Source organism: Xylocopa sonorina, unplaced genomic scaffold (assembly GCF_050948175.1).
Source record: "Xylocopa sonorina isolate GNS202 unplaced genomic scaffold, iyXylSono1_principal scaffold0079, whole genome shotgun sequence".
NCBI classification, from domain to species: Eukaryota; Metazoa; Arthropoda; class Insecta; order Hymenoptera; family Apidae; genus Xylocopa; species Xylocopa sonorina.
The window spans coordinates 785,325-799,115 of NW_027490150.1; positions in this window are offsets into that span (position 1 = coordinate 785,325).

Genomic DNA, 13,791 nt, shown 5'->3' on the forward strand with positions numbered 1-13,791 from the left:
TTCGATACGTAGCCATCTGCAAACGCTATTTCCTAGCAAGGAAGTGTCGCATTTTCATTCATTTGAAGTGTACGCGAGGTATACATAACTCTTCGCAATGAATGTTATATCTTATCATGAAACATAGGAATGAGATGCAACACCTCGTTTTAAGAAGCATTAGAACTATATTGCTACTATACGGAGACATTTGCAATCGCTATTCCCTAACAAGGAAACATCGCATTTACATTCATTTTAAGTGAATACGGGGTATACATGACACTTCGCAATGAACATTACATCTTATTATGAAACATAGAAATGAGATGCGATATGGCGTGTTAAGAAGCATTAGAACTCTATTGCTGCGATACGTAGATATCTGCAAACGCTATTTCCTAGCAAGGAAGTGTCGCATTTACATTCATTTGAAGTGTATGCGAGGTATACATGACACTCCGCAATGAATATTATATCTTATAATGAAACATAGAAATGAGATGCGATATCGCCTTTTAAGGAGCATTAGAAATATATTGCTTCGTTACGTAGACATCTGCGTACGCTATTTCCTAGCAAGGAAGTGTCGCATTTACAATCATTTGAAGTGTAAGCGAGGTATACATAACACTTCGCAATAAGTATTATATCTTATCATGAAACATAGAAATGAGATGCGATATCCCGTTTTGAGAAGCATTAGTAATTTAATGCTACGATACGTAGACATCTGCAGACGCAACTTCCTAGCAAGGAAGTGTCGCTTTTACATTCTTTTAAGGTGAATACGAGGTATACATAACCCTCCATAATGAATATTATATCTCATCATGAAACATAGAAATGAGTTGCGATATCTTGTTTTATGAAGCATAAGAACTCTGCTGCTTCGATACGTAGACATCTGGAAACGTTATTTCCTAGAAAGGAAGTGTCGCATTTTCATTCAGTTGAAGTTTATGCGAGTTATACAAGACACTTCGCATTGAATATTACATCTTATCATGACACATAGAAATGAGATGCGATATCGCGTTTTGAGAAGCATTAAAATCCTAATGCTACGATACGTAGACATCTGCAAACGCTCTTTCCTAGCAAGGAAGTGTCGCATTTACATTCATTTGAAGCGTATGCGAGGTATAAGTGACACTTCGCAGTGAATATTATATCTTATCATGAAACATAGAAATGAGATGCGATATCGCGTTTTGAGAAGCATTAGAACCTTACTGCTACGATAGGTATACATCTGCAAACGCTATTTCCTAGGAAGGAAGTGTCGCATTTACATTCTCTGAAGTGAATACGGGGTATACATAACACACCACAATGAATATTATACCATATCACGAAACATAGAAATGAAATGCGATATCGCGATTTGAGAAGCATTAGATCTCTATTGCTTCGATACGGAGACATCTGCAAACGCTATTCCTTAGCAAGGAAGTTTCGCAATTACATCCTTTTTAAGTGAATACGAGGTATACATTACACTCCACAATGAATATTATATCTTATCATGAAACATAGAAGTGACATGCGATATCGGGATTTAAAAAGCATAAAAATCTATTCCTTCGATACGTAGACAACTGCAAGCGCTACTTCCTAGCAAGGAAGTGTCCCACTTACATTCATTGAATTGTACACCAGGTATACGTAACACTTCGCAATGAGTATTATAGCTTATCATGAAGCATAGAAATGAGATGCGATATCGCGTTTCAAGAAGCATTAGAACTCTATTGCTTCCAAGCGTAGACATCTGGAAACGCTATTTCCTAGCAAGGAAGTGTCGCACTTACATTCATTTGAAGTGAATACGAGGTATACATAACACTTCACAATGAATATTATATCTTATCATGAGACATAGAAATGAGATGCGATATACCGTCTTAAGAAGCATCAGAACCCTATTGCTTCGATACGCAGACATCTGTAAACGCTATTTAATAGCAAGGAAGTGTCGCATTTACATTCATTTGAAGTGAATGCGATGTGTAAGTGACACTTCGCAATGAATATTGTATCCTATCATGAAACACAGAAATGTGATGCGATATCAGGTTCTAATAAGCATTAGAGCAATATTGCTACGATACGTAGACATCTGAAAACGCTATTACCTAGCAATGAATTGTCGCATTTACATTCATTTGAAGTGCATGCGAGGTATAAGTGGCACTTCGCAATGATTATTTTATCTTACCATGAAACATAGAAATGAGATGCGATATCGCGATTTAAGAAGCATTAGGACTCTATTTCTTCGATACGTAGCCATCTGCAAACGCAATTTCCTTGCAAGGAAGTGTCGCATTTACATTCTCTTGAAGTGAATACGAGGTATACATAACACTGCACAATGAATATTATATCTTATCATGAAACATAGAAATGAGATGGGATATCGCGTTTTAAGAAGCATTACAAATCCATTGCTTCGATACGTAGAAATCTGCAAACGCTATTTCCTAGCAAGGAAGTGTCGCATTTTCATTCATTTGAAGTGTACGCGAGGTATACACAACTCTTCGCAATGAATATTATATCTTATCATGAGACATAGAAATGAGATGCGATATACCGTCTTAAGAAGCATCAGAACCCTATTGCTTCGATACGCAGACATCTGTAAACGCTATTTAATAGCAAGGAAGTGTCGCATTTACATTCATTTGAAGTGAATGCGAGGTATACATGTCGCTTCGCAATGAATATTATATCGTATCATGAAACATAGAAATGAGATGCGATATCGCGTTTTAAGAAACATTAGAAATCTATTGCTTCGATACCTAGACATCGGAAAACGCTATTTCCTAGCAGGGAAGTGTCGCATTTACATTCTTGTTAAGTGAATACGAGGTATACAAAACGCTCTACAGTGAATATTATATCTTATCATGAAACATAGAAATGAGATGCGATATCCCGTTTTAAGTGGCATTAGAACTCTATTGCTCCGATACATAGACATCTGCAAACGCTATTTCCTAGGAAGGAAGTGTCGCATTTACATTCATTTGAAGTGTATGCGAGGTATAAGTGACACTTCGCAGTGAATATTATATCTTATCATGAAACATAGGAATGAGATGCGATATCGCGTTTTGAGAAGCATTAGAACCTTACTGCTACGATAGGTACACATCTGCGAACGCTATTTGCTAGCAAGGAAGTGTTACATTTACATTCATTTGAAGTGTATGCGATGTATAAGTGACACTTCGCAATGAATATTATATCTTATCATCAAACATAGAAATGAGATGCGATATCGCGAATTAAGAAGCATCAGAACTCTATTGCTTCGATACGTAGACATCTGCAAACGCTATTTCCTAACAAGGAAGTTTCGCATTTACATTCGTTGGACGTGTATGCGAGGTATACATAACACTTCGCAATGAATACTACGTCTTATCATGAAACATAGAAATGAGATGCGATATCGCGTTTTAAGAAACATTAAAGCTCTTTTGCTACGATACGTAGACATGTGGAAACGCTATTTCGTAGAAAGAAAGTGTCGCATTTACATTCATTTGAAGTGAATACAAGGTATACATAACACTCCACAATGAATATTATATCTTATCGTGATACATAGAAATGAGATGCGATATTGTGATTTAAGTAGCATTAGAACTCAATTGCCTCGATACGTAGACATCTGGAAACGCTATTTCCTAGAAAGGATGTATCGCATTTTCATTCGTTTGAAGTGTAGACAAGGAATACATAACACTTGGCAATTAATATTGTTTCTTATCATGCAGCACAGAAATGAGATGCGATATCGCGTTTTATGAAGCTTTAGAACTCTGTTGCTACGATACGTAGACATCTGAAAACGCTATTACCTAGCAATGAATTGTCGCATTTACATTCATTTGAAGTGCATGCGAGGTATAAGTGGCACTTCGCAATGATTATTTTATCTTACCATGAAACATAGAAATGAGATACGATATCGCGATTTAAGAAGCATTAGGACTCTATTTCTTCGATACGTAGCCATCTGCAAACGCTATTTCCTAGCAAGGAAGTGTCGCATTTACATTCTCTTGAAGTGAATACGAGGTATACATAACACTGCACAATGAATATTATATCTTATCATGAAACATAGAAATGAGATGGGATATGGCGTTTTAAGAAGCATTACAAATCCATTGCTTCGATACGTAGACATCTGCAAACGCTATTTCCTAGCAAGGAAGTGTCGCATTTTCATTCATTTGAAGTGTACGCGAGGTATACATAACTCTTCGCAATGAATGTTATATCTTATCATGAAACATAGGAATGAGATGCAACACCTCGTTTTAAGAAGCATTAGAACTATATTGCTACTATACGGAGACATTTGCAATCGCTATTCCCTAACAAGGAAACATCGCATTTACATTCATTTTAAGTGAATACGAGGTATACATGACACTTCGCAATGAATATTACATCTTATTATGAAACATAGAAATGAGATGCGATATGGCGTGTTAAGAAGCATTAGAACTCTATTGCTGCGATACGTAGATATCTGCAAACGCTATTTCCTAGCAAGGAAGTGTCGCATTTACATTCATTTGAAGTGTATGCGAGGTATACATGACACTCCGCAATGAATATTATATCTTATAATGAAACATAGAAATGAGATGCGATATCGCCTTTTAAGGAGCATTAGAAATATATTGCTTCGTTACGTAGACATCTGCGTACGCTATTTCCTAGCAAGGAAGTGTCGCATTTACAATCACTTGAAGTGTAAGCGAGGTATACATAACACTTCGCAATAAGTATTATATCTTATCATGAAACATAGAAATGAGATGCGATATCCCGTTTTGAGAAGCATTAGAAATTTAATGCTACGATACGTAGACATCTGCAGACGCAACTTCCTAGCAAGGAAGTGTCGCTTTTACATTCTTTTGAGGTGAATACGAGGTATACATAACCCTCCATAATGAATATTATATCTCATCATGAAACATAGAAATGAGTTGCGATATCTTGTTTTATGAAGCATAAGAACTCTGCTGCTTCGATACGTAGACATCTGGAAACGTTATTTCCTAGAAAGGAAGTGTCGCATTTTCATTCAGTTGAAGTTTATGCGAGTTATACAAGACACTTCGCATTGAATATTACATCTTATCATGACACATAGAAATGAGATGCGATATCGCGTTTTGAGAAGCATTAAAATCCTAATGCTACGATACGTAGACATCTGCAAACGCTCTTTCCTAGCAAGGAAGTGTCGCATTTACATTCTTTTGAAGCGTATGCGAGGTATAAGTGACACTTCGCAGTGAATATTATATCTTATCATGAAACATAGAAATGAGATGCGATATCGCGTTTTGAGAAGCATTAGAACCTTACTGCTACGATAGGTATACATCTGCAAACGCTATTTCCTAGGAAGGAAGTGTCGCATTTACATTCTTTGAAGTGAATACGGGGTATACATAACACACCACAATGAATATTATACCATATCACGAAACATAGAAATGAAATGCGATATCGCGATTTGAGAAGCATTAGATCTCTATTGCTTCGATACGGAGACATCTGCAAACGCTATTCCTTAGCAAGGAAGTTTCGCAATTACATCCTTTTTAAGTGAATACGAGGTATACATTACACTCCACAATGAATATTATATCTTATCATGAAACATAGAAGTGACATGCGATATCGGGATTTAAAAAGCATAAAAATCTATTCCTTCGATACGTAGACAACTGCAAGCGCTACTTCCTAGCAAGGAAGTGTCCCACTTACATTCATTGAATTGTACACCAGGTATACGTAACACTTCGCAATGAGTATTATAGCTTATCATGAAGCATAGAAATGAGATGCGATATCGCGTTTCAAGAAGCATTAGAACTCTATTGCTTCCAAGCGTAGACATCTGGAAACGCTATTTCCTAGCAAGGAAGTGTCGCACTTACATTCATTTGAAGTGAATACGAGGTATACATAACACTTCACAATGAATATTATATCTTATCATGAGACATAGAAATGAGATGCGATATACCGTCTTAAGAAGCATCAGAACCCTATTGCTTCGATACGCAGACATCTGTAAACGCTATTTAATAGCAAGGAAGTGTCGCATTTACATTCATTTGAAGTGAATGCGAGGTATACATGTCGCTTCGCAATGAATATTATATCGTATCATGAAACATAGAAGTGAGATGCGATATCGCGTTTTAAGAAGCATTAGAAATCTATTGCTTCGATACCTAGACATCGGAAAACGCTATTTCCTAGCAGGGAAGTGTCGCATTTACATTCTTGTTAAGTGAATACGAGGTATACATAACGCTCCACAGTGAATATTATATCTTATCATGAAACATAGAAATGAGATGCGATATCCCGTTCTAAGTGGCATTAGAACTCTATTGCTCCGATACATAGACATCTGCAATCGCTATTTCCTAGGAAGGAAGTGTCGCATTTACATTCATTTGAAGTGTATGCGAGGTATAAGTGACACTTCGCAGTGAATATTATATCTTATCATGAAACATAGGAATGAGATGCGATATCGCGTTTTGAGAAGCATTAGGACCTTACTGCTACGATAGGTACACATCTGCGAACGCTATTTGCTAGCAAGGAAGTGTTACATTTACATTCATTTGAAGTGTATGCGAGGTATAAGTGACACTTCGCAATGAATATTATATCTTATCATCAAACATAGAAATGAGATGCGATATCGCGAATTAAGAAGCATCAGAACACTATTGCTTCGATACGTAGACATCTGCAAACGCTATTTCCTAACAAGGAAGTTTCGCATTTACATTCATTGGACGTGTATGCGAGGTATACATAACACTTCGCAATGAATACTACGTCTTATCATGAAACATAGAAATGAGATGCGATATCGCGTTTTAGGAAACTTTGGAGCTCTTTTGCTACGATACGTAGACATGTGGAAACGCTATTTCGTAGAAAGAAAGTGTCGCATTTACATTCATTTGAAGTGAATACAAGGTATACATAACACTCCTCAATGAATATTATATCTTATCGTGATACATAGAAATGAGATGCGATATTGTGATTTAAGTAGCATTAGAACTCAATTGGCTCGATACGTAGACATCTGGAAACGCTATTTCCTAGAAAGGATGTATCGCATTTTCATTCGTTTGAAGTGTAGACAAGGAATACATAACACTTGGCAATTAATATTGTTTCTTATCATGAAGCACAGAAATGAGATGCGATATCGCGTTTTATGAAGCTTTAGAACACTATTGCTACGATACGTAGACATCTGCAAACGCTATTTAATAGCAAGGAAGTGTCGGATTTACATTCTTTTGAAGTTAATACGAGGTATACATAACACTCCACAATGAATATTATATCTTATCATGAGACATAGAAATGTGATGCGATATCGCGTTTTAAGTAGCATTAGAACTCTATTGCTTCGATACCTGGACATCTGCAAACGCTATTTCCTAGCAAGGAAGTGTCACATATACATTCTGTTGAAGTGAATACGAGGTATACATAACACTCCACAATGAATATTATATCTTATCATGAAACATAGAAATGAGATGCGATATCGCGATTTAAGAGGCATTAAAACTTTATTGCTTAGATAGGTAGACATCTGCAGACGCTATTTCCTAGCAAGGCAGTGTCGCATTTACATTCATTTGAAGTGTATGCGAAATACACATGACACTTCGCAATGATTATTATATATTATCATGAAACATAAAATGAAATGCGATAACGCGTTTTAAGAAGCACTAGAACTCTATTGCTTCGACACGTAGACATCTGGAAACGCTATTCCTTAGCAAGGAAGTTTCGCAATTACATCCTTTTTAAGTGAATACGAGGTATACATTACACTCCACAATGAATATTATATCTTATCATGAAACATAGAAGTGACATGCGATATCGGGATTTAAAAAGCATAAAAATCTATTCCTTCGATACGTAGACAACTGCAAGCGCTACTTCCTAGCAAGGAAGTGTCCCACTTACATTCATTGAATTGTACACCAGGTATACGTAACACTTCGCAATGAGTATTATAGCTTATCATGAAGCATAGAAATGAGATGCGATATCGCGTTTCAAGAAGCATTAGAACTCTATTGCTTCCAAGCGTAGACATCTGGAAACGCTATTTCCTAGCAAGGAAGTGTCGCACTTACATTCATTTGAAGTGAATACGAGGTATACATAACACTTCACAATGAATATTATATCTTATCATGAGACATAGAAATGAGATGCGATATACCGTCTTAAGAAGCATCAGAACCCTATTGCTTCGATACGCAGACATCTGTAAACGCTATTTAATAGCAAGGAAGTGTCGCATTTACATTCATTTGAAGTGAATGCGAGGTATACATGTCGCTTCGCAATGAATATTATATCGTATCATGAAACATAGAAGTGAGATGCGATATCGCGTTTTAAGAAGCATTAGAAATCTATTGCTTCGATACCTAGACATCGGAAAACGCTATTTCCTAGCAGGGAAGTGTCGCATTTACATTCTTGTTAAGTGAATACGAGGTATACATAACGCTCCACAGTGAATATTATATCTTATCATGAAACATAGAAATGAGATGCGATATCCCGTTCTAAGTGGCATTAGAACTCTATTGCTCCGATACATAGACATCTGCAATCGCTATTTCCTAGGAAGGAAGTGTCGCATTTACATTCATTTGAAGTGTATGCGAGGTATAAGTGACACTTCGCAGTGAATATTATATCTTATCATGAAACATAGGAATGAGATGCGATATCGCGTTTTGAGAAGCATTAGGACCTTACTGCTACGATAGGTACACATCTGCGAACGCTATTTGCTAGCAAGGAAGTGTTACATTTACATTCATTTGAAGTGTATGCGAGGTATAAGTGACACTTCGCAATGAATATTATATCTTATCATCAAACATAGAAATGAGATGCGATATCGCGAATTAAGAAGCATCAGAACACTATTGCTTCGATACGTAGACATCTGCAAACGCTATTTCCTAACAAGGAAGTTTCGCATTTACATTCATTGGACGTGTATGCGAGGTATACATAACACTTCGCAATGAATACTACGTCTTATCATGAAACATAGAAATGAGATGCGATATCGCGTTTTAGGAAACTTTGGAGCTCTTTTGCTACGATACGTAGACATGTGGAAACGCTATTTCGTAGAAAGAAAGTGTCGCATTTACATTCATTTGAAGTGAATACAAGGTATACATAACACTCCTCAATGAATATTATATCTTATCGTGATACATAGAAATGAGATGCGATATTGTGATTTAAGTAGCATTAGAACTCAATTGGCTCGATACGTAGACATCTGGAAACGCTATTTCCTAGAAAGGATGTATCGCATTTTCATTCGTTTGAAGTGTAGACAAGGAATACATAACACTTGGCAATTAATATTGTTTCTTATCATGAAGCACAGAAATGAGATGCGATATCGCGTTTTATGAAGCTTTAGAACACTATTGCTACGATACGTAGACATCTGCAAACGCCATTTAATAGCAAGGAAGTGTCGGATTTACATTCTTTTGAAGTTAATACGAGGTATACATAACACTCCACAATGAATATTATATCTTATCATGAGACATAGAAATGTGATGCGATATCGCGTTTTAAGTAGCATTAGAACTCTATTGCTTCGATACCTGGACATCTGCAAACGCTATTTCCTAGCAAGGAAGTGTCACATATACATTCTGTTGAAGTGAATACGAGGTATACATAACACTCCACAATGAATATTATATCTTATCATGAAACATAGAAATGAGATGCGATATCGCGATTTAAGAGGCATTAAAACTTTATTGCTTAGATAGGTAGACATCTGCAGACGCTATTTCCTAGCAAGGCAGTGTCGCATTTACATTCATTTGAAGTGTATGCGAAATACACATGACACTTCGCAATGATTATTATATATTATCATGAAACATAAAATGAAATGCGATAACGCGTTTTAAGAAGCACTAGAACTCTATTGCTTCGACACGTAGACATCTGGAAACGTAATGTCCTAGAAAGGAAGTGTCTTACTTACATTCATTTGAAGTGTAGACGAGGAATACATAACACTTCGCAATGGATATTATATCTTATCATGAGACATAGAAATGCGATGCTATATCGCGTTTTGAGAAGCATTAGAACTATATTGCTTCGATACATAGACATCCTGAAACGCTACTTCCTTGCAAGGAAGTGTCGCATTTGCATTCTTTGAAGTGAAAACGAGGTTTACATAACACTGCACAATGAATATTATAGCTTATCATGAGACATAGAAATGAGATGCGATGTCGCGTTTTAAGTACCATTAGAACTCTATTGCTTCGATACGTGGACACGTGGAAACGCTATTTCCTAGAGAGGAAGTGTTGCATTTACATTCTTTTGAAGTGAATACGAGGTATACAAGACACTTCGCAATGAATAATATATCTTATCATGAAACATAGGAATGAGTTGCGATATCGCGATTTAAGAAGCATTAGGATTCTATTGCTTCGATAGGTAGACATCTACAAACGCTATTTCCTAGTAAGGGAGTGTCGCATTTACATTCTTTTGAAGTGAATACCAGGTTATGATAACACTCCACAATGAATATCATATCTTATCATGAAACATAGAAATGAGATGCGATATGGCTATTTAAGAAGCAGTAGATCTCTATTTCTTCGATACGTAGACATCTGCAAACGCAATTTAAAAGCAAGGAAGTGTCGCATTTACATTCATGTGAAGTGTATCCGAGGTATACATGACACTTCGAAATGAATATTATATCTTATCATGAAACGTAGAATTGAGGTGCGATATCGCGATTTAACAAGCATTGGAACACCATTGCTTCGATACGTAGACATCTGCAAACGCTACTTCCTAGCAAGGATGTGTCGCATTTACATTCACCTGAAGTATATGCGAGTTATTCAAAACACTTCGCAATGAATATTATATCTTATCATGAAACATAGAAATGAGTTGCGATATCGCGATTTAAGAAGCATTAGAACTCTCCTTGCTTCGATACGTAGACATCTGCAAACGCTATTACCTATCAAGGAAATGTCGCATTTACATTCTTTTGAAGTGAGCACGAGGTATACATGACACGTCGCATTGAATACTATGTCTTATCATGAAACATAGGAATGAGATGCGATATCGTGTTTTGAGAAGCATTAGTACGCCCTTACTTCGATACGTAGACATCTGGAAAAGCTATTTCCTATCAAGGAAGTGTCGCATTTACATTCTTTTGAAGTGAGTATGAGGAAAACCTGACTATACGCAATGAATATTATATCGTATCTAGAAACATAGAAATTAGGTGCTATATCGCGATTAAAGAAGCATTAGAACCCTATTGCTTCGATACGAATACATCTGCAAGCGCTACTTCCTAGCAAGGAAGCGTCGCATTTACATTCTTTTGAAGTGATTACGAGGTATACATCGCACTCCACAATGAATATTATATCTTATCCTGAAACATAGAAATGAGAAGCGATATCCCGTTTTAAGAAACATTAGGGCTCTATTGCTACGACACGTAGATATCTGCTGACGCTAATTCCTAGCAAGGAAGAGTCTCATTTATATTCATTTGAGGTGTAGACGAGATTTACATAACACTGCACAATGAATATTTTATCTTATCATGAAACGTAGGAGTGAGATGCGATATCGCGTTTTGAGAAGCATTAGAACTCTATTGCTTCGATACGTAGATATCTGCATACGCTATTTCCCAGCATGGAAGTATCGCATTTACATTCATTTCAAGTGTATGCGAGGTATACAAGACACTTCGCAATGAATATTATATCTTGTCATAAAACATAGAAGTGAGATGCGATATCGTGTATTAACAAGCATTAGAAATCAATTGCTACGATACGAATACATCTGCAAATGCTATTTCCTAGCATGGAAGTGTCGCATTTACATTCTTTTGCAGAGAATACGAGGTATACATGACACTTCGCAATCAATATTATATCTTATCCTGAAACAGAGATGAGGTGCGATATCTCGTTTTACGAAACATTAGAACTCTATTGCTTCTATACGTAGACATCTGCCAACGCTATTTCCTAGCAAGGAAGTGTCGCATTTACATTCGTTTGAAGTGTTTGCGAGGTACACAAAACACTTCGCAATGAATATTATATCTTATCATGACACATAGATATGTGATGCGATGTCGCGTTTTGAGAAGCATTAGAACTCTAATGCTACGATACGTAGACATCTGCAAACGCTATTTCCTAGCAAGGAAGTGTCGCGTTTACATTCTTTTTAAGTGTATGCGAAGTATACAAGCCACTTCGCAATGAATATTATATCTTATCATGAAACATCGAAATGAGATGCAATATCGTGTTTTGGGGAGCTTTAGAACTCTATTGCTTCGATACGTAGACATCTGGAAACGTAATTTCCTAGAAAGGAAGTGTCGCATTTACATTCATTTGACGTGTGGTGGAGGAATACATAACACTTCGCAATGAATGTTATATCTTATCATGAGACATAGAAATGAGATGCGATATCTCGATTTAAGAAGCATTAGAACTCTATTGCTTCGATACGCAGACATCTGCTAACGCTATTTCCTAGCGAGGAAGTGTCGCATTTACATTCTCTTGATTTGTATGCGATGTATACATAACACTCCACAAAGAATATTATATCTTATCATGAAACATAGAAATGAGATCCGATATGACGATTTAAGAAGCTTTACAATTCTATTTCTTCGATACGTAGACATCTGCAAACGCTACTTCCTGGCATGGAAGTGTCGCATTTACATTCTTTTGAAAGAAATGCAAGGTATACACAACACTTCGTTCTGAATATTATATCTTATCATGAAACATAGAAATGAGATGCGATATCGCGTTTTGAGGAGCATTAGAACTCTAATGCTACGATACGCAGACATCTGCTAGCGCTATTTCCTAGCAAGGAAGTGCCGCATTTACATTCATTTGAAGTGTATACGAGGTATGCATAACACTTCGCAATCAATACTACATCTTATCATGAAATATAGAAATGAGATGCGATATCGCGTCTTAAGAAGCATTAGAACCCTATTGCTTCGAATTCGCAGACATCTCGAAACGCATTTCCTATGCAAGGATGTCTGGCATTTACATTCTTTAGATGTGTAGACGAAGTATACATAACACTTCGCAATGAATATTATATCTTACCAAGAGACGTAGAAATGAGGTGCGATGTCGCGTTATAGGAAGCATTAGAACACTTATGCTACGATACGTAGACATCTGCAAATGCCCTTTCCTAGCAAGGGAGTGTCGCATTTACATTCTTTTGAAGTGAATACGAGGTTATAATAACACTCCACAATGAATATTATATCTTATCATGAAACATAGAAATGAGATGCGATATGGCGATATAAGAAGCAGTAGATCTCTATTGCTTCGAGACGTAGATATCTGCAAACGCTATTTCCTAGGAAGGAAGAGTGGCATTTACATTCATTTGAAGTGTAAACGAGGTATACATGACACTTGGCAATCAATATTATATCTTATCATGAAACATAGAAATGAGATGCGATATCGCGAATTAAGGAGCATTAGAACTCTATTGCTTCGATACGTAGACATCTGCAAACGCTACTTCCTAGCAAGGAAGTGTCGCATTTAC